At 42.9% G+C, this 23,445-nt stretch overlaps 2 long non-coding RNA genes across 2 annotated transcripts; both read right to left on the bottom strand.

Annotated features, from left to right (window-relative positions):
• Window positions 1–17,269: 17,269 nt before the first annotated feature.
• On the bottom strand, window positions 17,270–17,936 carry LOC141621563 (uncharacterized). Its single transcript, XR_012532450.1, has 3 exons — window positions 17,792–17,936; window positions 17,614–17,706; window positions 17,270–17,525 (listed from the first exon to the last, which is right to left on the bottom strand). It is a non-coding gene; the product is annotated as an uncharacterized LOC141621563 (long non-coding RNA).
• Window positions 17,937–18,269: 333 nt separating this feature from the next.
• Window positions 18,270–18,776, bottom strand: LOC141621561 (uncharacterized). The gene is made up of 3 exons (XR_012532449.1): window positions 18,683–18,776; window positions 18,438–18,599; window positions 18,270–18,348 (listed from the first exon to the last, which is right to left on the bottom strand). It is a non-coding gene; the product is annotated as an uncharacterized LOC141621561 (long non-coding RNA).
• Window positions 18,777–23,445: the final 4,669 nt, after the last annotated feature.

The raw sequence follows: 23,445 nt of genomic DNA, 5'->3' as shown, positions 1-23,445 counted from the left end.
TAATGGTATAGAAAGCTATTTACTACTATGAATTAAGTAAAAACATGAAATTAATTGACAAACCTTGAGCACATTACTGTAGATATAACTAATTAAGATGGAGAAAACAAGAGGAAATATGGTCTACATACATTGTTAATTAGGAGAGATTTGAGACGGAAAATTCGAGTAGAAAGCTTAATCCAAGTAAAACATTACAACAATGGAGTTTTGGAATGATTTTTGTAGGAATTTTGGTGTTGAATGAATGAATAAGGTGAAAGTAAGATATAAGAAGATAAGAAATGAAAGAAAGGGAATTACACCCGTGTAAATCCAAGCCTAGCTCCACTCGGTCGAGTGGCGAGTTCACTCGCCCGAGTGAAATTTTCACTCGGTCGAGTGGCCTAGTTCACTCGGTCGAGTGCCCTATTTTTCAGAATGTTTTCAGCTTCTGGAAAATGTTCCACTCGGTCGAGTGTCAGGGTCCACTCGGTCAAGTGCACTGTATTCGCCGAGTGTGGACTCGTACTCGGTAGGGTGGTTGCTTATGGTTGAGAATTTCGAGTCGAATTAGAATGATGAAGTCCCTGCAACACAAAGAGAAGGTTCGGGAGTCCACCGGCTATCGGTGACTCACCCAAGTTAGTTCATATGTCATCCTACTTATTGTCTTTAGTACACTACCGTAAGACTAGTAACTACTCTACCAACATGTTTCACAAATCGTACACTATAGATACACTAACATGCACTTAATTAACACACGGTGTAAAATTTAAAGAGTAATATCATTATTCGTATACCAATACATATTAACCATTTCTAAACATGCTACTCATATCAATCTGGCATTTAACATCCATACACATTCGCACATCATGGAAAATAACTATATAATACAAGAACATAACGCAAATCAGATATTCGTGCAACCGTACGACTTTCCATATAGCGTTCACCCATACACATAACCACCCACGTAGTGACCAACCGAGACAATAGGCACTAGTTTTGATATGAGGGCGCCTACTCATCCAAAACCGATCTCCCATTGTACTCATGTCGGGTTCATTTTATTAGACACACCTAGGTTCATTTTGGTTCATTGGTTTGGGTTCCAAAATCGTCGCTCTAATACCACTTTGTAACACCCCCTTCTTATCCAGCCAAGGTAATTGAGAGATGTTACCATCTCGGTTTCCCGAGGCGGTAATTCGAAGATACAAACAAGAAACATCTTATATAAAATAAAGTGTATAGGGAATTACATAACCGTCTATGTCATATGTGCTATGCTACTCGACTCCGAGTCCAAGGCACGGCCCAAATCCCGATTACGTCAACAAGCAAAACCTGTACTCAACCTGCTCCCTATATGATCGGAAATAACATATGGATCGACACAGGCCACCCCGAAAATAGGTGACAATTAAACAGACACACAAACGTCAGTTTCAATAAATAAAATGTGACACGACACAAGTGTGAGAATATAACTATGATATAAATGACACGCTATCACACAACCACTATCACAGTACCGGGATATGCCCAGACATACCGACAACCACAAATAGGTACCGGGACACGCCCAGACGTACCGGGTCCGGAAGCCAACCGGGTCCCCTGCCAGACGTCGTGTCTCAAACACACGAGTCCCTCCAAACTCAAGTCATTAATGTGCACATCCCTCTTGGAGTGGGAGGCTCCAAGAGGCGACCCAGTTGGAATACGGTCTCCCAACCATCTTCTGTCTCCTCAACAACAACCCAACAATCACAACCATCATATTATCCAATATACATGACAAATACAATAATGCAAGATACCACACAATATGCCATTTACCGACTCATCAAGTTGTCTTAACCAATATCATGTTATAATGCAACCCAACCACCATACTTATCTCCTTTATGATGCTATTATCCACTAACCATGTTATAACACAATTACTCTAATTATGTGACACTAATTATAACATTAACCACAACATATGTAATGACCACATTTTTGAAACCGGGTAGGATTAACCTACCTTTTAGAATACTCCATAAGCAAATCCGAAACCACCAAGCATCCATGTTATAAAACCGTCTCATCCTACATAATTCCATAACAACTATCACAAAACATCCTACAACAACTAATACCACTAATTAACCCTTCATTATTACCCACTAATTACTCCTAATACTAATTAAAACATTAATTAACCCATAAAAACCCCCCAAATTCAAGGGTTTGAGTCTTAAAACGAATTATCCAAATTAAAGGGAAAAGGTAGTATAATACTCATCAAGTGATAAGGAACGAGAATATGTGAATGAATCTTCCAAATTCTTCACCCATAGTTGTAGACATTGTTGTCAGAATCCCGATTCGATCCTATGATTCTACGATTTTACGATCCAAAAATGCTTGACCGATCCCAGATCCTACGATTCTATCATGTTTGTAGAATCTTACGATCCTATCTATTCGAAAATTTCTACAGGTAGGAAATAGGATCAAATGAGTTAGGGTACTTTTGGTGAGTTACCCCTCTAAATCTGGACCATTCATCTAACATAAGATATGTGGCTGAGATTTAATTTTACATCTCATATATAAAGCAAATTTTGACAGTTGAACTTCTTTTTTTCCCACTTTTCTCAGTCAGTTTCTGCTGTTTCTCTCTATCTATCTATCTCTCTCTCTCTCTCTCTCTCTCTCTCTCTCTCTCTCTCTCTCTCTCTCTCTCTCTCTCTCTCTCTCTCTCTCTCTCTCTCTCTCTCTCTCTCTCTCATATTTTCGTTAAATCGTTTATGTTTCTCCATTTCTCGTCAAACTGCTTTCTCCATTTTCGTTCGTGCTTCTCGTCAATTGAACTTCAGTTATTGTGCTCAATTTGTTCGTCCTTCTACTCCATTTTCGGTTTCTCTCAACAGGTAATCAATGAACTCAATTTGTTCGTCCTTCTAAATTTTTCCGCTGATTTTGCATTTGTCCTCTTCTTGTTTTCTACTTGATTTTCTTTTGTTTGTTGTGTTTATTCTTCATTTTATTTAGTATATAGTTTAATTTGTTTTGTGTTTGTTGTTAAATTAAATTTTTTCATTGTTTTCGCATAATTTAGGGTTTCGTAATTCATTTTTTCATTTTTGTATCTTTTCTTGAGGTTTTTCTTTTTGTCTTGAATTCCTGTACATTCTAATGAACATAATGTGTGTTTGTTTGGAATTATTATTGTTATTGTAATATATTGATGTTGTTATTGTAATGTATATGTGCTAGTTATTGTAATTTAGAAAATCAGTTATTGTAATGAGTATTATTTTAGATATTGATCTTTGGTTAGTGTTTTAAAGTCAGCTTTTAGTCAAGTCCAGTTATTTTAATATGAAAAGTTTGTTATTGTAATATATTGATGTTGTTATTGTAATGTATTGTGATAATTATTGTAATATAGTTATTTAGTTATTCTATACGTAGTATTATTTAGTTATCATTTTAGTCAAGTCCAGTTATTGTATTCAGTATCTTTGATTATTGTATTATTAAAACTCGTTTATTGTATTAGTTGTTGTCATATTTTTTGTGTTTATTCTGATAATTTTGTATTCTGTTGTTCAGTGATAAAAACAAATGGGTCCTAAACATAGCAGGGAGCCTGAAGATGGTAATAAAGCTGATTTGAAACGCTCAAAAGTAAATTTTCCAAAAAAGAAGCTCAGTAAGGTTCCTGGAACTCCAAGATTGAACATGTAAGTATATGTGTCCTGCCCCCTTGTTATGAGTTTTTGTTTATTTGATGTGTTACTCTTTTTATATTTTGCTTGATTTTCCATTTTCAGTGCTGCAAACATTAAAGTGAGTTGTCGTCCTAATGGTTTGGTTAATCTGGTAAAACAACTTGGTCCAAATCAGCGAAAGACTGTCATTGAGATCGGATTTGGTGGTTTGCTTGATTTTAAAGTGAACAGTTTACCATTCGGTGTTATACCATTGTTTGTAAAACACTTTAATGCTACTGCTCATATTTTTCAAGCAAGAGATGTCAAATTTTTTCTGTCAAAAGATGATGTGTATGATGTTTTTGGATTGCCAAATGGTGGTGATAAGGTTGAGGTTGTTTACACTGGACATAGTGTATTGTCTTCACAAGAAACGTTGAAAGCTGAGTTCCGGAAGAAGTTTAAGGTAGAAGGGACAAATTATGTTACTATCCCTGCTGTTTATAATGCAATTACTGATATGGGGGATGATGGGGGAGATGAATTTCGGAGGCTGTTTGTGCTTTATGCTATGTCCATTGTCCTTGCTCCCCCTTCAAATTATGGAATTGACTTTTCAATTCTTAAAGCGGTGCAAGATGTTTCACGTATCCACCATTTGGATTGGTGTGGGTATGTGTTTGATAAATTAGTTGAAGGCGTTCAGCGGTGTAGAACTGGGTCCTCTACTTTGCGTGGTGTAGACACCTCGTTTCTGCACCTCTCGCAAACCACCCGGTGATGATTGGGCCGCATGTTTGATTCGCGGAACGATTTGCGACAGTTTGTAAGATTATCGTCAAGTGATTGCTCAAATATTAATGTCAACCTCTTAAATGTCATCTACGTGCCGATACGGTCGTTTTGGCAGTAATTAGAGTACATTCGGAGTCCGGGTCAAAAACCGTCTCCATTTTCTCGATAGTTTGTTAAATCCCGAGTCGAATGTTCTGGAATGTTCCGGATATTTCTATTCCATATTTCTCAAATTTTATCTTTTGGCAAATAATATCCCGTAATATTTACATAAGATATTAAAGATAATCGAATTATTTCCGTCCTACCATAACTTAAACACGGAAATCTTTCTTAAGCGAGGAAACCTCCCGGGAATAGACGCAAGAAGAGTCTGCGCCTCTTCCAAGAGACGCAGATGGTCTGCTGCGCCTCTTCCCAAGCCCTTCTTTGCATGATTTACGTATCTTTTTTATATCTTTCCGAGATTCACTTCCAAAGAGTCTCCGAAACCCTATTTCTTCACGTGATTAGTATAAATAGGAGCTTTCGTTCCTCATATTTCTCACGCGAGTGTCCGCCCTTCTCTTCTCCCTTTGCATTCTAGACTTTGTTCTTACTAATTGGCGCCTACGTGCTTGGACTTCCGACCACGTAAGCTCGGATCTTCCGGTACCACCTCTCCGTTGCATGACCGACCAATTTGACCACTACACTCAATCAATCTAATTAATCAACTTGTTAAATCGTTTTCCTCTTACGAGGGCACTCTTTCCTTGCATTCGCGTCGAGCATCACTAATCGATCTTCTTAGTTCTTCTCGTTCCGTCAACATGTAAGTCTGAGGGTGTATTAATCTCTCTTTTATTTATTGTATTTTAATTATTGCATAACAATTGTAAGGTTTATGTCGAAAACACCATTAAAACCGATTTCTAAAACCGTCTTTAAAACCTTTCTTTGCGGATTTCCGGTGAAAGAGATGATCGTCGAGAAAAGACGCAGCAAACACGCGCCTCTTCGAAGGAGCGCGGCACTCTTTGCGCTCTTTGTGAGGCTGCCGCAGTTCCTGCTTCTTTTCTTCTTCCTCCGTCCTCTGTAATTCGTATCAACTTTATTTCTTTTGTTTTGTTCGTCTGTTAATTCGTTCACATGATAGTTTAATAATTCATATGTATATTAACCATCATCATTAACATGTTTAAATCGTCATGAATCCGACTCAAATCCCTAATAATCAATATTTGCGGGTTTTCGTCATTAAATTCAATTCGAGTTTTAGAGATTCAATCCGTTCATGTTGGGTTTCTGGGATTCATTGTTGATATATTTTCACCTGTTTGTTCATTAATCCGTCGTCATTCATCATGTTTAGTCTAATTCGTTTAGTTAGCTAGTTTAATAAATCATTCATTAACATCGACCCTTCACATGATTAATCTGTCTTAACCATGTTTTACTGTTTTATGACCTCAATCATATGTAAAATAATTCATTAATCACTTTCATCCGAGTCTAAAATCGTAATCAATCCATTAATTTACCAATTAACATTAACGGTTTTGCGATTCCGCTTCACGGCCTGAACTCACCCTTGAACAGACGCAAGAATCGCCGCGCCTCTTCCAAAGGGCGCAGATGCGCTTTATTCCAGGGTGAATTCTGTCCCTGAACCCCTTTTCTGGCTTGACCTAGTTTAATTAGTTCGTATTAATCAACTAATATCTGTATTATCACCTTCTGATCTGTCGTGTTTTATTCTTTTATTCCTTTTTCTCAAATTATCCGTTTTAAAGGTATTTTCGACATAAATCGCCTATTCTAATGTAATTAATGTAATTTATAATTATTGTATTTCCTTTATTGCTTGTATGTTTTCACATGTAATTGAACATTAAATCCTACTTCAACATTAATTGTGTGTTAATTACGTGTCAACCGACTTAGTCTAAATCTTCACATGCTAGGATTAATCTAATGGATGTTGCATTGCATGCATATAACCGACGATATATCGAGTACGAATAACTTCCCTAATCATTAGTAGAGGCCGCTATCGAGGCGGGCGGGATTAGGTGTTCGATCAAAAGAGCTTCCTAATACGTACCCTCACCCCTTACTCCAGATCTCCGTGAGCACCCGTGTTCATTGGCATCCACGAGAGCCATTCTAGACATAAAATGCTAAGGGTAACGATTGCTTAGTGTTCATGTCACTACTTTGTGTCTTGACATGACACGAGGTATTCGAACGGTTCCAATTTCCCATAAAAATTGGTGGCGACTCCATACAAAATGCAAACGCTTGTTTTCGAGCCCATTCACCAAGCGCCCCCGTGGGCGGCCCGCTGTCCACAGTTTGGCGACTCCGCTGGGGATATACACTTACGTGTAGCTAAGGGTGAAACTTGAACAAGGTTAGGGAATAAGTTTGTACAAGACAATTGTCGGTTTTCATAACTCGGTCTTCCTAGACCGTTTAAATTGGCCTTCCTAGGCCCAACCCAACCCATTCGACCAATCGTCCCGTCTAAACGGTCCTAATTCTTATTTGGGCCTAAAGATGGATAGCGATTGACGTCATCCATACCATGATGCTTACTCTTGTTTGTATCAAGGGCCTTCACTACTTGAGGAAATGGACTAGGAATCGGCCTTACTCTTGTTTGGCACGAGCCTCTCCACAGACTTCGGGTTTGATGGTTCGGTATGGCAACCCACCCTTTAAACCAAAACCCTTCTAAATGCACTCAGCATCCCGTTATAATGCTTGTATAAATATGTAAACCTTATGTGATCACCATTTCTAAACAAAACCATGACGAATTTTCAAAAAAATCAAAACCCGTTTTCAATCAAGAATTTCGAAATAGGGCCTTTAATTAGCACAAAATCCGGTCAAAACTCTGTCCATTTGTCGTGTCAAAATTCGGGCCACAAGCCCATTTCAAACCTCACCTCGAGTCCACTCCTACAACTACACTACAGTTGGCTAGGACACACATTTTCAAAGACCTTGTCTTTCTTCAAAACTCACTCAACACAAGTGGCACACACCCACTTCACGAGTCAAGTCTTTTCCTCTTTTAGCAAGTGTGATGGAATGGTCGATCGTGTTTTGATTCGTCGCCGATCTCTTATCCAGTTTCCAAGATGCCTGGGTCAAGTGATGAAACGAACCTCCAGCAAATTCAAGAAAGTAATGATCGAATCCTAGCCGCGATAGCCCAAATGCAAATTACCCAAGAACAAACCTATGACCGCCTGGAGATTATCGAAGGCCGTATCTTTGATGTAGAGGGAAAGCTACCTCCCCCTAAAGGTGGAGTGCTACAATTCTCCGATGACGAGTCTAAAGATGAGAATCCTGTCCTAGGAACAACCGCAGCTGAGAAAAGACTCCAATACCTAGAGGAGCAATTGATGTACCTTAAGGGGGATGACATTTATAGGGAAAACAATCGCAAGTATGAAGCCGTCAATTCCAAGTTGCCCACTAACTTTAGCATGACGGATATCCCTAAGTTTAAAGGACATGAGAACCCTTTGAACCACATCCGCGCCTTCAAGGACTACATGTCTATCAAAGGCATCAAACCCGAGATGTTCTTAAGGATCTTTCCTTCATCTCTTGACACCATCCCAAAGCAATGGTTCTACACTTTAGATCACAAAAAGGTCGCTACTTGGGAGGACGCCGCCATCGAGTTCTCGAAACAATACGCGGATAATGCCGAGATCCAAGTCAACATGCGCACTCTAGAGGTTCTTACCCAAAATGACAAAGAGGGATTCACCGACTTTCTAAGTAGGTGGAGGAAGACTAGTACCCAACTAGTTGAACGCCCGGATGAGGCCACTCTTGTGGAGAAGTTCGTGGACAATCTCAAGCCCATATATGCCAACCATTTGAGATATCAAAATATCAAGACTTTCAAAGACTTAACCGTGCTAGGGACACGAATTGAAGATGATATCCGCAAAGGACTCTTGTCCAAAACGGTAGGTCGAGGATACCAAGGGTCCACGAGTCGTTCATACGGCTCTACTAGCAAGACCGACGAAGTTAACCTTCTCGAGCCATCCAAGAAAACTAGCCCACCAAGGAAGTTCACAAACCTTGGAGATACGTACTCCAATGCTCTAAAAAGGCTAATGAAGCAAGGCAAACTCCAACCCATTGGACCTACTCCCGAACCCGAAAGGAAGTCCAAGTTTTGGGATGAAAATTCCTACTGTGAATACCATAGGGGCAAGGGGCATGACACAGAAAAATGCTACAAATTGAAACACGTGCTTCAGGATATGATTGAAGATGGTCGACTTCCAATTCCACCAGGAGGTAAGCCCAACAACACTCAGAATCCTCTTGGAGTTCTAGTGATTACAAGTGACGAATCTACCTTAGATTGCTCACATCTCATTTCTCCCACCGAAAATGAAATTCATGCAATTGAGAAAGAAAGACTCTACTCTACCATCTCCCCTACCATTTCCGACTTCATCGCATGGGCAAGGAGTGTAGATAGACAAGTGTGGGAACTAGAAAACATGGTAACGACCTTACGCGATCCCAAGGCAACGCCTAAAAAACGCGTACCATTGACCTTCTCTCAAAATGCCACTATGCAAGAAGTAGTCGCCGTGGTCGACAAGCTAGTCGATCAAATCATACAACTAGAAAGTGACATCATGAGGATGAAGGAACCAGCTGCAATCAATGGAGTTTGGGCCGATGACGATGAAGACGAATATCTCATTGAAAACTCTTTGGTAAAGGAAATAGTCCAAAATGGTGAAGACCAAGATGTGGATCACCTAACTCGCTCGGGTCGTCCATACCAAAGCACTACTCAAAACGGTCCAACCAACGTCATCACACCAAATGACAACGAAGATGACCCCACTGATCATTTGCTCAAGCAATTACAAAGAACCAAGGCTGATCTTTCAGTCTGGCAACTAGTGGCAAGCTCAATTCCACACCGCCAAGCTTTACTGCAAGCTTTGGCCAAATTAAATGTAGCACATAACTCTACTCCTGAAGATGTAGTCAACTTGGTCTTCCAAGAATCACCCAAGCTAAGTAATCCTATTACTTTCTCGTTTTACGAAGACTTGCCACCTTTCGGCGCCATCCACAACCTTGCTCTATACATCACTCATCCTGTCTAAAGAAAAATGTGCCAATGACCTTGGTAGATGATGGCTCCGCGGTCAACGTCATACCCCTCAAAACGGCATATAAACTAGGCATGAAAGAGTCGGATTGGACCCCTACAAGTCAAGGTGTACGTGCATATGACGGTACACGACGAAAAGTGGTAGGACTTGCTAACCTAACCATAGCAACGGGACCAATCGAACGAAAGGTTAACTTCCAAATAGTGGACATCGAAGCTTCATTCAACATACTTCTGGGAAGGCCTTGGATTCATGCTTCCAAAGCAGTAACATCCACCCTTCATCAAAAGATCAAGATCCCACTCAATGGCAAAGTTGTGACAATCACTTCGTCACCCATCAAGGCCATAATCGAGAAGCAATCAAATAATCAAGTCCTTGCGGATCCCATCTACGAACTTGGGGGCTTCCAAAGTGTAAATGTCATAGAAAGTGAGTTGGCACCCTTATACTATAATCCCTACTCTAACTTGGTGGTCAACCACATTCTCAAAAATCAGGGATACTTCCCTGGAATGCCTTTGAACCCGATTCGGAAGAACACCTTCGCGCCATACAAGAAAGGCAACTCATCGAGAATACCACTTGGACTAGGGTACAAACCCACAACAGAAGAAGTTCTCGAAATGCTTGCCCAAGTCCAAAATCGCAAGTATGTAGGAGTCCAAATGAGGCCATATCTCCCTACCTTGAATGGATACTTCGTTCAAGAAGGAAGTTCAGAACTCTTTCATGGATTTCCCGAACCTTGGCATTACCTCGAGAGGAAGTTAGCCGGAATCGAGATCTTTCACGATTGCTACTTCATCCCTCCAGAAACGGTTCCTACCGTCAAAACCCGTCAAGCACCTTGCTTAGACGAGCAAGCTGTGAGCCTCCTGTTTGGAGAGGACCGATTTGTTAAGGCCGCGCAAGATGAGATCATTACTACGATACTTCAAGACGATCGCTTCAACCCCACCGCATTGATCACGAAAATCGACACAAAGCGGCGAAAGGATGGAGAAAATCAATCAAATGGACCAACAATCAAGGAAGACTCTTCAAGCTCACCACCGGAGAAGGAGAGATGTTCAAAGAAGAACCAGAAGACGACGAGTTCGAATCGAATCGAGTCGGAGTCAGAGTCGGAGTCTAGAGAAGTCATTAGAGAGTCTACTCCCGTCGTCATCCCCACTCCCTTCGTTTCTCCTAGCTTATTTTCAAGTAGCCACGTAGTTCGGGAAATGCCCCACCATCGTCCCTTTACCGCCACCGACCATGGATCAGTTGGCTTCTTTGTTTCAACTTTACTCGAATCTTAATATGAATAAATCAGGTTCCGCTTACTCTTTGCGTTATCTTGAGTGCAATTCTGTTTATGATGATACGAGGATGACCAAGACCCGACTTGACCAAATACCTCCCTACGTAGCCAAAGAAATACTACAAGAAGGGGAAGGGGGACCAGTAATTGAGGACACCGAACCCATCAATGTAGGAACCGAACTAGAACCCAAAGAACTTAGGATAGGGACTACCTTGAGCTCTACCGAACGGGCCGACCTCATAGACCTCCTAAATGAATTCAAAGACGTTTTCGCTTGTCCTACAAAGACATGCCAGGATCGACAGGATATTGCCGAACATAGAATTCCAATTAAGCCAGGTTTCAAACCTGTGAAATGTAGCTTCGACGAATGAGAACAGAGTGGGCTCTAAAGATTAAGGAAGAAGTTGACAAACAATTCAAAGCCGGGTTCATCAAAGTTTCCGAGTATTCTGACTGGGTAGCTAACATAGTACCCGTACCCAAAAAGGATGGGAGAATCCGAGTTTGTGTTGACTTTAGGGATTTGAACAAAGCGAGCCCAAAAGATGACTTCCCTCTACCTCACATCGACATATTAGTGGACAATACTACAGACCACGCATTACTATCCTTCATGGATGGGTATGCGGGTTATAACCAAATCAAAATGGCCATGGAAGACATGCATAAGACCGCGTTCGTCACCCAATGGGGAACCTATTGCTATACAGTAATGCCGTTCGGATTGATCAACGCTGGAGCTACATACCAACGCACCGCGACTACACTCCTACATGACATGATGCATAAAGAAGTTGAGGTATATGTAGATGACATGATCGTCAAATCCAAAGAGAGAGAGGGACATATTGCGAACCTTCGCAAGTTCTTCGCAAGGCTACGGAAGTACAACATGAGACTCAATCCTCAGAAATGCACATTTGGGGTAACGTCTGGCAAACTCCTAGGATACGTCGTTAGCCAACGAGGCATAGAAATAGATCCTTCCAAAATCAAAGCTCTGATCGAAATGCCACAACCTCAAACAAAAAAGGAAGTCGGGGATTCTGGGAAAAGTGCAATACATAAGTCGATTCATATCGAAACTTACGATGATTTGCGAGCCTATCTTCAAGAAACTCAAGAAAACAGACCACACCATGTGGGATGATGATTGTCAAAAGGCGTTCGACCGAATCAAGGAGATATTGGCTAAACCACCAGTGCTCATGCCACCACAACAAGATCAACCTCTTGGTTTGTATCTCACGAATCGAAACCGCCATGGGTGCCATGCTAGCTCAAATCGTAGGAAGTGAAGAAAGAGCTATTTACTATCTAAGTAAGAAGTTCTTGGAATACGAGTGCAAATACTCACAACTCGAAAAGACATGCCTCGCTCTTGTGTGGGCAACGAAGAAGCTACGTCACTACATGCTTAGCTACTCCGTCAAGATATTCTCCAAAATGGATCCAGTCAAATACCTCTTCGAGAAACCCGTTCTCAACGGACGTCTGGCAAGATGGACCATGATGCTCTCGGAATTTGACCTCAAATATGTGCCACTGAAAGTAATAAAGGGTCGCGCCGTCGCCGAATTCTTCGCAGAAAATCCCATCAACGACGCACAAACCATAGATACTTGGTCATTTCCCGACGAGGATATACTTCAAACAGATGTAGACTCCTGGGACCTATACTTTGATGGAGCATCAAACCTAAGAGGATTTGGGATAGGAGTGTTGCTCATTTCTCCTGAAGGTGAGCATACACCGATCGCTGTCAAACTCGACTTCGAGGTGACAAACAACGCCGCAGAATATGAGGCTTGTCTAATTGGACTACAAGCGGCAGTAAGCTTAGGCATCAAAAACCTCCGAGTGCACGGAGATTCATCACTGATCATCAACCAAATTACAGGATCCTGGAAAATCCGAAGTGAAAGCCTAGCACCCTATCAAGCTAGGATAGACCAAGTCGCTCAATTCTTTGATCACGTAACCTACTTACACCTACCTCGAGAAGAAAATCAATTTGCAGACGCTCTTGCGAAACTTGCATCTTTGATAAACATGCCAGATTACATAATGGAAATGCCTTTGTGTATCGAACGACGGTCGGAGCCGGCTTATGTCCATCAAATTACCGATGAAGAAGAAATCGCACAGGAACCCTGGTTCCAAGCAATCCTGAATTTCAAGCTCAATGGCACCTATCCACCAGATATGGACAAAAGGGGACAACGCGCTATACGCCTACTAGCTTCCCAATACATCCTAATGCAAGGAGAATTGTACAAAAGAACACCTCTTGGTGTAGTCCTACGTTGCCTTGATCAATCACAGGCACGAAAAGTAATGGAAGAAGTCCACGACGGAGAATGCGGTCCTCACATGAGTGGACCTATGATGGCAAAGAAAATCACACGTCTAGGGTACTATTGGACCACAATGGAATCTGATTGCATCAAATATGTGAGACATTGCCACAATCACAAATCTTCGGGAACGTACAACATGTCCCTCCTTCGTTGCTCTATACAATGACATCTCCTTGGCCATTCTCCGCATGGGGAATTGACATAATTGGGAAAATAACCCCAGCCGGAACAGGAGGTCACTGTTTCATCCTAGTAGCAATTGACTACTTCACCAAGTGGGTAGAAGCGGCTTCCTACACCGCTCTTACGGCCAAAAACGTAGCCAAATTCATACGAATAACATCATCTCACGATATGGTTGCCCACATGAGATCATTAGCGATAATGGGTCCCACTTCCAAGCCGAAACCGAACAATTGCTAGCCAAGTACAAGATCAAGCATCATCACTCCTCGCCCTATCGACCACAGACTAACGGCGCGGTAGAGGCGGCTAACAAGAATGTCGTCACAATCCTCAAGAAAATGACTGACAATTACAGAGATTGGCCAAGCAAAATACCCTTCGCTTTGTGGGGGTATCGTACATCAGTTAGGACGCCCACTGGGGCTACTCCTTTCTATTTGACTTACGGTATGGAAGCCGTACAACCAGTCGAGCTAGAAATACCATCCAAGCGCATCCTACTAGAGAGTCAAATTCCGGAGGCCGATTGGAAGAAAGATAGATACGAAGAACTCATCCTCCTGGATGAACGTAGGCTACGTGCCTTACATAATGTCCAAACATATCAAGCACGTATCAAACGAGCTTTCAACAAAAGGGTTAGGCCAAGAAACATCAAAGAAGGAGATTTAGTACTCAAATCGGTCAGAGCTCTTTTACCTGTCGACCCGAGGGGAAAATTCAAACCTAATTGGGCCGGACCATATCTAGTCAAATCCATACTCCCAGGAGGCGCGGTTAGAATCACAGACCTAGACGGAATGAGTTCTCAAACCCCACAAATCTCGACCAACTGAAACGATATTATGCCTAGAATAGGAACAAAAACGCGCCTCGCGTAAACCTACGTGTCGCTCTTGTGGCACTAAATAAACGGCCCCTGGCCCATTTGAATGTCACTATGCTCTTGCATCTTGGCAAACTTGTCATCCTCATATCATCAAACAAACTAAATTCGCATCTCCCGAGTAAGCAAAAGCTCATGCTTATTTTCTATGTTCATTACAAGCTCTTGCTTCGAACAATTATTCTTTTACATTTACTCGAACTACGCGCAAGGGTTTGATTTCGCTTTTTTTAAGTGAATACGTAGGCAATCCTTCACGGGATTCAACCCACCATTATATTTAAAATGTAAATAGAAGGACATTTGCATTGCATATGAAATTCGACAAGAATAATTAAAGAAAATCACAACGGTTTCATAACCACTTAACCTTTTTATTTCATTCAATTTCTAATAATAATAATACGACAAATAATAAAAATAGATTAGGCTAGGATTCTAAAAATCCCTCCTTCCTTATTACAACAATAATAATAATAATCAAATAATAAATAGGACTTGGGCTATTCCTCCATCTTTCCCTTGCCCTTGTCGTTCTTGTCATATTTCTTGTCACGACCTCGAGCCGGCGCTCTTGCACCACTTCTCGACCTAATCACCAACGGTCTTTCTCGAGGCCCGACTCTTCCATTCTTGCCAACCACCATCTCTCGCGACAGAGTAGTCTTCGATTTCTTCGAAGGATGAATGACTTGGAACCCGGCTTCTTCTTCTCCTTCATCGATGCTTCTCCTTCTCTTTCTCTCCCTCGCGCACCTTGTAGTCAACGGGCTCGCGCTTCCTCAGTCTTTCGCGCTCTTCCGAAGTTGCAGCCTTCCTCCACCTCAGATAAGAGTCCGACACCCACAAGGCATTGGAGGAGAAGTTCAAGAACCACATGTTTCTTTGGGCCCACTTCATAGCCCACTCTCTTCGGCTCTCCGTAGTAAGCGCCATAGCAGATCATGAACGGTGTCAAGCCTAGGGATCATCTGCTTCAACCCAACTTGCCTCATCAATCTCTCAGGGAAGATGCATATCATAAACTCCAATCCAGGAATGCGCACGGACCTAGTAGGATCCAAAGAAGACACTCCAGTGACAGACTTGAGGTGCCACCACGGAACGACCCACCGATCGGCGGCCATCATCATTCTTCAGCTTGTTCTTCCAATAGTCGCAGACCCGGGTGAAGTCCACCATGTACAGCCGTGTCCTCATCGAAATCATACGGGCATGATAGGAAAGTGCATGAACTGGGGGCTCGAGCAATCGGAGCCGTTCCATAAGCCAAACCTACCAAAAAACAGGTATTAGACATCCGCAAAAAAAAAAAAAAAAAAAAAAAAAAAAAAAAAAAAAAAAAAAAAAAAAAAAAAAAAAAAAAAAAAAAAAAAAAAAAAAAAAAAAAAAAAAGGAAAGAAAGAAGGGTGTCTTTACCTGTAGGATAACGGGACTCCCCAAAAATGGAAGATCGCGGTTGGATTTCCTATTGTCCAAGCCCAAGATAATCTCCCCTAAGCATAGACAAGTGGGGCTCTGCGCGACTCCATTTGCTCAATAAGACCCAATAGACGGGGATCACCTCGCAGTTCTTCATCAACATGTCCCCGAAAGACATACACATGCAGCAAACGAAGCCAAATGCTCTCCTCCTAGCAACATAAGAGACAAAGAGGGTCGGCCCTGTTGATGAATCGGTCTACAAAGTCCAACATTCTCACGCCTTTCGGGGTAACTAAGCGATCCACCTCAAGTCTAGTAAGTCCAAGCAAATCTCTAAACTTACTCTTATACCCTTGAGCAGTAGAAGGGATGGCAGGTAAATGTTCGGGGTCCCACCCGCCAATAGCGACAATTTCCTCCTAAAAGGACAAATATCACCTCCTGGGAACGCAAAAACATGAAAATTTGGGTCCCAATAATCAAGGCAAGCATCCAAGAACGGTTTTACAACCTTAATGAGTTTCAAACTCAATAAAGACCCAAGGTTATAAGCACCCATATCGTGTTTCTCAATGTTCGAAAACTCATTAGTCCATTCCTTCAAGCGAATCTCCAAAGTATTCATGATGATAATTTTCTCTTGAAAATTTATTGGGAGTTTTTATGTGTGAATCGACGAAGAAGAGACGGAAGAATTATATGATTTAAAGCTTCATCGACGCTTCTATTTATACTAATTGCTTTGCTTCAAAAATCCGTCGAACCGACACCTTGGAACAAAGGCGCACTGCCGCGCCTCTTTCAAAGGGACGCACTCATGTCGCGCCTCTTCCCCAGCCTCACTTCTGTGATTTCCGCGTTTGGATCTTTCCTAATTCTATAAACAAATAATTTCCTATTCCTACGGGATTTTATTTTGGTAAATCCGAGAAATTTACCATGCTTCAGGTTTCCTTAATCCGCGGACACGCATTTCGAGGCGACATCGACATTTTCCGCCATTTTTCTCACACTTTTATATTTAGTTTTCATTTTAATTCTTTTTTATTTCAACATTTACTTAGTCATTTCATTTTCTTAATTTCTATTTTTTCCATTTTCTAACTTATAAATTTCTCTTTTTCTTTTTTTTTTCGGGGGTAACCCTCCCTACCGTCCGGTCATTTCCGACAAAATTTTTGCATTTTTCACGTCCTTTCGAGTCTCATTTTGCACTAATTAAAGGCCCTATGTGTATATAAAAATGTATGTGTTACGTGATTTTCTATGTAAATTTCGGCAGCATGACGGCGTAAACCGTTGTCTACCAAACCTGTTCAAAAGCTAACCTGCAGGTACAAACAACACAACCCAGCAGCAAAAGGCACTCAGGCCGTCGTATATACAACAAAAAAAAAGCAAATGTACAAGCAAACTGGGGGCTTCGCCCCAAACAGGTCCAAATGTGCAAGTAAACTGGGGGCTTCGCCCCAAACAATTCCAAGAGTCCAAGTAAACTGGGGGCTTGCGCCCCAAACAAGTCCAAAAATGTTTCAAAAACGGATGTCCAAATGTACACAAAAGCTACTGCTGGGCACCCTCCAGCTCGGCAACCCTAGCCGTAAGAGCGGCGATCTCGGCGTCCCGAAACTCGAGCTCCCTCGACAAACGAGCCGTCTCCTCCCGAGACTGGGTCAACTCTCGCTCCAGCTCACGACCGGCCTGTGGACAACAAGAAATTGGCTCATGTCAATCAATTCAAACAAAACTGAAAAACCAAAGATCAAGGAAAAACAAATGAGGTTCATACCTGACGACCTCGACCGCCGACGAGTGCCTCGATGGCCGTAGCTCGTAGCCGGTTGGCCACCCTCCATAGTGCCACAAACCGAGATGGCCCGACCTACATTTCAAAAGAGTTCTCAGTAAACTGAACAAGTTCAATCAAATGTGTTCTTACACGAAAACTATGCAAAATAAGAACTCACCCTCCGAATCAGATGCTGTCAGTCATCTAGGCCAGCATCCGTCACAGCTACGTCAAAGTCACGTAACTCGGAGATCGTCGTCCTCCCAGTAGCGTCAGTGTACTCGAGGGTCTCGGGGTACTCTGGGGGCTCGATGCCCGCCGCCTCAACCTCTTGCAAAGACAAATGGCCCTCGTTAATCGATGATCTTTCGTCGCAAATTCTCGAAAATCAAGATCCAACAAGAAACAAAAGATACTCACCACTACCGGCCAATACGCCAACCTCCCGTAAAGGAACGCCGAGTAATCCTCGTCAGGGAGAAGAAGGTCGTCGCCACCAGCACCAGCCAAGTCCGCCTCCCTCTCAGCCTCAGAAGGCTCCCTAAACATCGTCCTAGGAGGATCGACGGGAACCGTCAACGCGCCCCGAAAGCACCGACGAGCTAACCGCCGCCCGGATACCACACAGAACCCATCAACGTCCACAACAAAGAAATGACTCGAGCTCCTAGGTCGAAGGACCTCAGCGACAAAAGGAGGCGCTCCAGCGTACTCCGCCCAAGGTCTGGGCACCCACTGCGACAATATAAAGGCAAAGGTCATTCCTATGATCAATTTAAAACAAAGTATAAGAAGGTGTGAATGAATACAAATGGGATACTCACGCTGCTCAGCTGAAGAGCGTTCACATCCCGCCGGTAGACATTGTGAGAAGAACGCTTGCCCTTCGTCCGGCACATGACCCAATCCCTCACCACGGGGTAGGCCCTCTCCAACGGCTCCGTCCTCTTGGGCGCGAGGTCCGGAAAGTAAGAGTACACCCACGCCTGTAAAACAGAATAGTCAATGACGATCTTTCGATCTTAGATAAAAGAAAGGAATTTACTTTGGTCTAAAGGAAGGTTCATACCTCCAACAGTAGCCCAGGTCCGACAGCGCCAGGAGAAGTCCCCTTCTCCATCAACTCCGGACGAACCATGGCCCTCATGAAGCGGATGAGGACCGCAAAACCAGCAGATGACCCGGTCCCCAACGCCCTAGGGAGCTCGGTCGAAAGAAAGGGGAGAAGCTTCGTCGACACCTCTCTCCCCTTGTCTCCGAGGTAGATCGAAGACAAGAACCACCAAAGCCACGACGAGCCCTCGCTCACTGACAAGGAGGAGGAGCCGTCTCCCTCCCATCGATCACCACCGATGCCGGGTCTTCCCGCAGTAATCTCGAACGTAGGAACCGGGTACCAACCGCACCGCAACCGCCTTCGGCGACGAGTGTTCCACCGATCAACCTCCTCGCCTCGGCCGAATCCGCCCCTAATGCCGCTCCGGCCACACCATCTCCTCGATCCCGCACGGCACCCGTAAATCATGCCGTAGTCCTCCAAGGTGACTCCCACCTCACCAAAAGGCGGGTGAAACGTGGAAGTCGTATCCCAAAATCGATCCAAGAAAGCGCGGACCAGGCTAAGGTTGGCCCGCAACTTCCTCTTCACGATATCCCTCCAGGACACAACCAGAGGACCGAACGCTCCACGCTCGATCATGGCCCTCTCCTCCGCCGACAGCCGCTCGTAGTGCTCCATCGCCGTCGTGTACCCCGAGAACGACCGGATGTTCCCGGCCTCCTATTATGATTCGAAACAAAGCTATCTTTAGTTTTGAGTAAATTTAAAAGAAATTTGAACAAAAATAGAAAAGGATAGGTAATGAGTTAGGGAATTCTTATTTACCAAGCTCTTCACCGTCCTGTAGGACAAGTGACCCTCTGCAGCCCACACAAGGTGCCTACTCTCCCAGGTCTCGGCCCATGCAGGAGCACCTCTCAGCTGACGACCTCCTCGTCCGAGGTGGGCCCGTCTCGAATCTCCTCCTCCTCGCCACCTCCTCCTCGGAACCTCGTCCGCAGCAGCCATCACCGCAGCGGTGAAGGCCTGCTCTAGCGCCTCCTCAACAACAGCGGCGTCTATGTCCATGGGATCTCTCCCAGAAGTAGAAGCATCGTCACCTGCAAACATTAAAGCAAGTTCAGGCCGCGTCCCATGACGACAAGCCTTTGTTAAGAAGTTTTCGAGCCTTCAAGGCCCCGGAATTCCCCATTTCTGGCCATCCTTGGCCATATTCCCACCAATTCAATCACTCATGTGATGAATTGAGTCAAGTCCGAGTCAAGGCCTAGTCTCGGGTTCGAGTCGAAAATTCGGCAGCATTTCGCTATAATGGCGATTATGCCCTAAAAAGTGTCCTGAAAAAGTTGTCACAAACCAAAATTCCAAGATGGTAGAAAGTTTACCCATCATCCAAGGGTCCCAAATATCAAGTTTCATCACAAATGGGCAATCCTAAGGCCATTTTCGAAGCAATTTACGATCTAGCTGTGAAACCGTCTCAAAATTCGCTCAAGGGCTCAAAACTCGATGAAAATTCGAAGTAAATACATGGTTATGTTCCTAACATTACCTATTATCCATTTCTAGTATCAATTTGGCACGACAAATCCATTTGGGGGAAAAGCCCCAAATTTTCGATCAAAAGGGTCGAAAACCCTAATGTTCGCGGCTCAAAATTCGACAAATGTGAAAGATTAATGCAAGATTAAAGCACATACCTCGATTAGTCATATTTTAAGCAAGCCTTTGAATCCAACCTCGACGAAAATGGTGAAGATTTGAGAGAGAATGGAGTAATTTATGTTTCGAATAAAATGAACATAAACCTTCTGACTTTCGCGTTTTTACGCAGAATTGCTGAATTGGGGAAAAGACGCAGCAGGTGCTGCGCCTTTTCCAAGAGACGCAGTTCTCGCTGCGCCTCTTCCTTTGTTTCCCTCCATGCGGATTTTCAAAAATCCGTTATGAGTTCGTTATTCGTGGGCCCATCTTTGGTGCGCCTCTTCCTCGATGACATTTTATCATTTTGGTCCGCTTCGACGATTTTCTTCCGTTCCGGCCCACGTTTTATCCAGCGCGACAATATTTTGCAGTATCATCCAAATTCATTTTATCCCAGCAGCGAAGATTTGTGAAAGATTGCTCAATTTTTATGTCCAGTAGCAGAGTATTTTGCAAGATCGCTCACTCAAGACTTTCTTTCTACGACGATCAAGATGTTCCTGGTCGTTTGTCCCCAGCGCAGTAGTATTTTGCAGTACTGCTCACTCAAGGTTTCCCCTACGACGATCAAGATGTTCCTAGTCGTCGACATGTTCCCCAACCAGAGTCCGCTTGAGACCCACGCAAGCAGATTCAACCTCCAAATTTCGCCGAGTTCGCTTGAGACCGACGCAGCGGATCCCAGCGCTTTCTACCGACGTCCTGCTGTTTTCAATACCTCTTGTTCCCCGCGAAGTTCGATTAAATCTCGGTATGATCTCTTCTTATGGCTGGCGAGCTTCCTTACGTAGTCTAATGGACTTTAAACGACCCTCCCGATAGTCGACGGACTCTAAAATTTTCCCGACGACAGTCCTTGGTTCGACCCCTTGAGCGCCTCGCGTCGCCATAGTCGTCGTTTGTAATCTTCGATTGAACTGATGGCTATACTTTGACTTTCGCCTTGTCCAAGCCTCGGTCAAAGTGGGGCTCTGTGAGACACCTCGTTTCGCACCTCTCGCAAACCACCCGGTGATGATTGGGCCGCATGTTTGATTCGCGAACGATTTGCGACGTTAAATAGATTATCGTCAAGTGATTGCTCAAATATTAATGTCAACCTCTTAAATGTCATCTACGTGCCGATACGGTCGTTTTGGCAGTAATTAGAGTACATTCGGAGTCCGGTCAAAAACCGTCTCCATTTTCTCGATAGCAATGTTAAATCCCGAGTCGAATGTTCTGGAATGTTCCGGATATTTCTATTCCATATTTCTCAAATTTTATCTTTTGGCAAATAATATCCCGTAATATTTACATAAGATATTAAAGATAATCGAATTATTTCCGTCCTACCATAACTTAAACACGGAAATCTTTCTTAAGCAGGAGGAAACCTCCTGGGAATAGACGCAAGGTCTTTGCGCCTCTTCCAAGAGACGCAGTGGCTGCTGCGCCTCTTCCCAGGCCCTTCTTTGCATGATTTACGTATCTTTTTTATATCTTTCCGAGATTCACTTCCAAAGAGTCTCCGAAACCCTATTTCTTCACGTGATTAGTATAAATAGGAGCTTTCGTTCCTCATATTTCTCACGCGAGTGTCCGCCCTTCTCTTCTCCCTTTGCATTCTAGACTTTGTTCTTACTAATTGGCGCCTACGTGCTTGGACTTCCGACCACGTAAGCTCGGATCTTTCCGGGTACCAGCCTCTCCGTTGCATGACCGACCAATTTGACCACTACACTCAATCAATCTAATTAATCAACTTGTTAAATCGTTTTCCTCTTACGAGGGCACTCTTTCCTTGCATTCGCGTCGAGCATCACTAATCGATCTTCTTAGTTCTTCTCGTTCCGTCAACATGTAAGTCTGAGGGTGTATTAATCTCTCTTTTATTTATTGTATTTTAATTATTGCATAACAATTGTAAGGTTTATGTCGAAAACACCATTAAAACCGATTTCTAAAACCGTCTTTAAAACCTTTCTTTGCGGATTTCCAGTAGACAGACGTCGAGAAAAGACGCAGCAAATCGCCTCTTCGAAGGAGCGCGACACTGCGCCTCTTTTGTGAGGGCCGCCGCAGCCTCGCTTCTTTTCTTCTTCCTCCGTCCTCTGTAATTCGTATCAACTTTATTTCTTTTGTTTTGTTCGTCTGTTAATTCGTTCACATGATAGTTTAATAATTCATATGTATATTAACCATCATCATTAACATGTTTAAATCGTCATGAATCCGACTCAAATCCCTAATAATCAATATTTGCGGGTTTTCGTCATTAAATTCAATTCGAGTTTTAGAGATTCAATCCGTTCATGTTGGGTTTCTGGGATTCATTGTTGATATATTTTCACCTGTTTGTTCATTAATCCGTCGTCATTCATCATGTTTAGTCTAATTCGTTTAGTTAGCTAGTTTAATAAATCATTCATTAACATCGACCCTTCACATGATTAACTGTCTTAACCATGTTTTTCTTGTTTTATGACCTCAATCATATGTAAAATAATTCATTAATCACTTTCATCCGAGTCTAAAATCGTAATCAATCCATTAATTTACCAATTAACATTAACGGTTTGCGATTCGGCTTCACGGAACTCAACTCACTTGGAACAGACGCAAGAATCGCTGCGCGCCTCTTCCAAAGGGCGCAGCTGCTCGCGCGCTCGCTCCAGGTGAATTCTGTCCCCGAACCCCTTTTCGCTTTGACCTAGTTTAATTAGTTCGTATTAATCAACTAATATCCGTATTATCACCTTCGATCGTCGTGTTTTATTCTTTTATTCCTTTTTCTCAAATTATCCGTTTTAAAGGTATTTTCGACATAAATCGCCTATTCTAATGTAATTAATGTAATTTATAATTATTGTATTTCCTTTATTGCTTGTATGTTTTCACATGTAATTGAACATTAAATCCTACTTCAACATTAATTGTGTGTTAATTACGTGTCAACCGACTTAGTCTAAATCTTCACATGCTAGGATTAATCTAATGGATGTTGCATTGCATGCATATAACCGACGATATATCGAGTACGAATAACTTCCCTAATCATTAGTAGAGGCCGCTATCGAGGCGGGCGG

The sequence above is a fragment of the Silene latifolia genome, chromosome X (assembly GCF_048544455.1).
Source record: "Silene latifolia isolate original U9 population chromosome X, ASM4854445v1, whole genome shotgun sequence".
NCBI classification, from domain to species: domain Eukaryota; kingdom Viridiplantae; phylum Streptophyta; class Magnoliopsida; order Caryophyllales; family Caryophyllaceae; genus Silene; species Silene latifolia.
The sequence above is the reverse complement of the archived record's forward strand: the minus strand, read 5'-3'. Positions and strand labels throughout refer to the sequence as shown.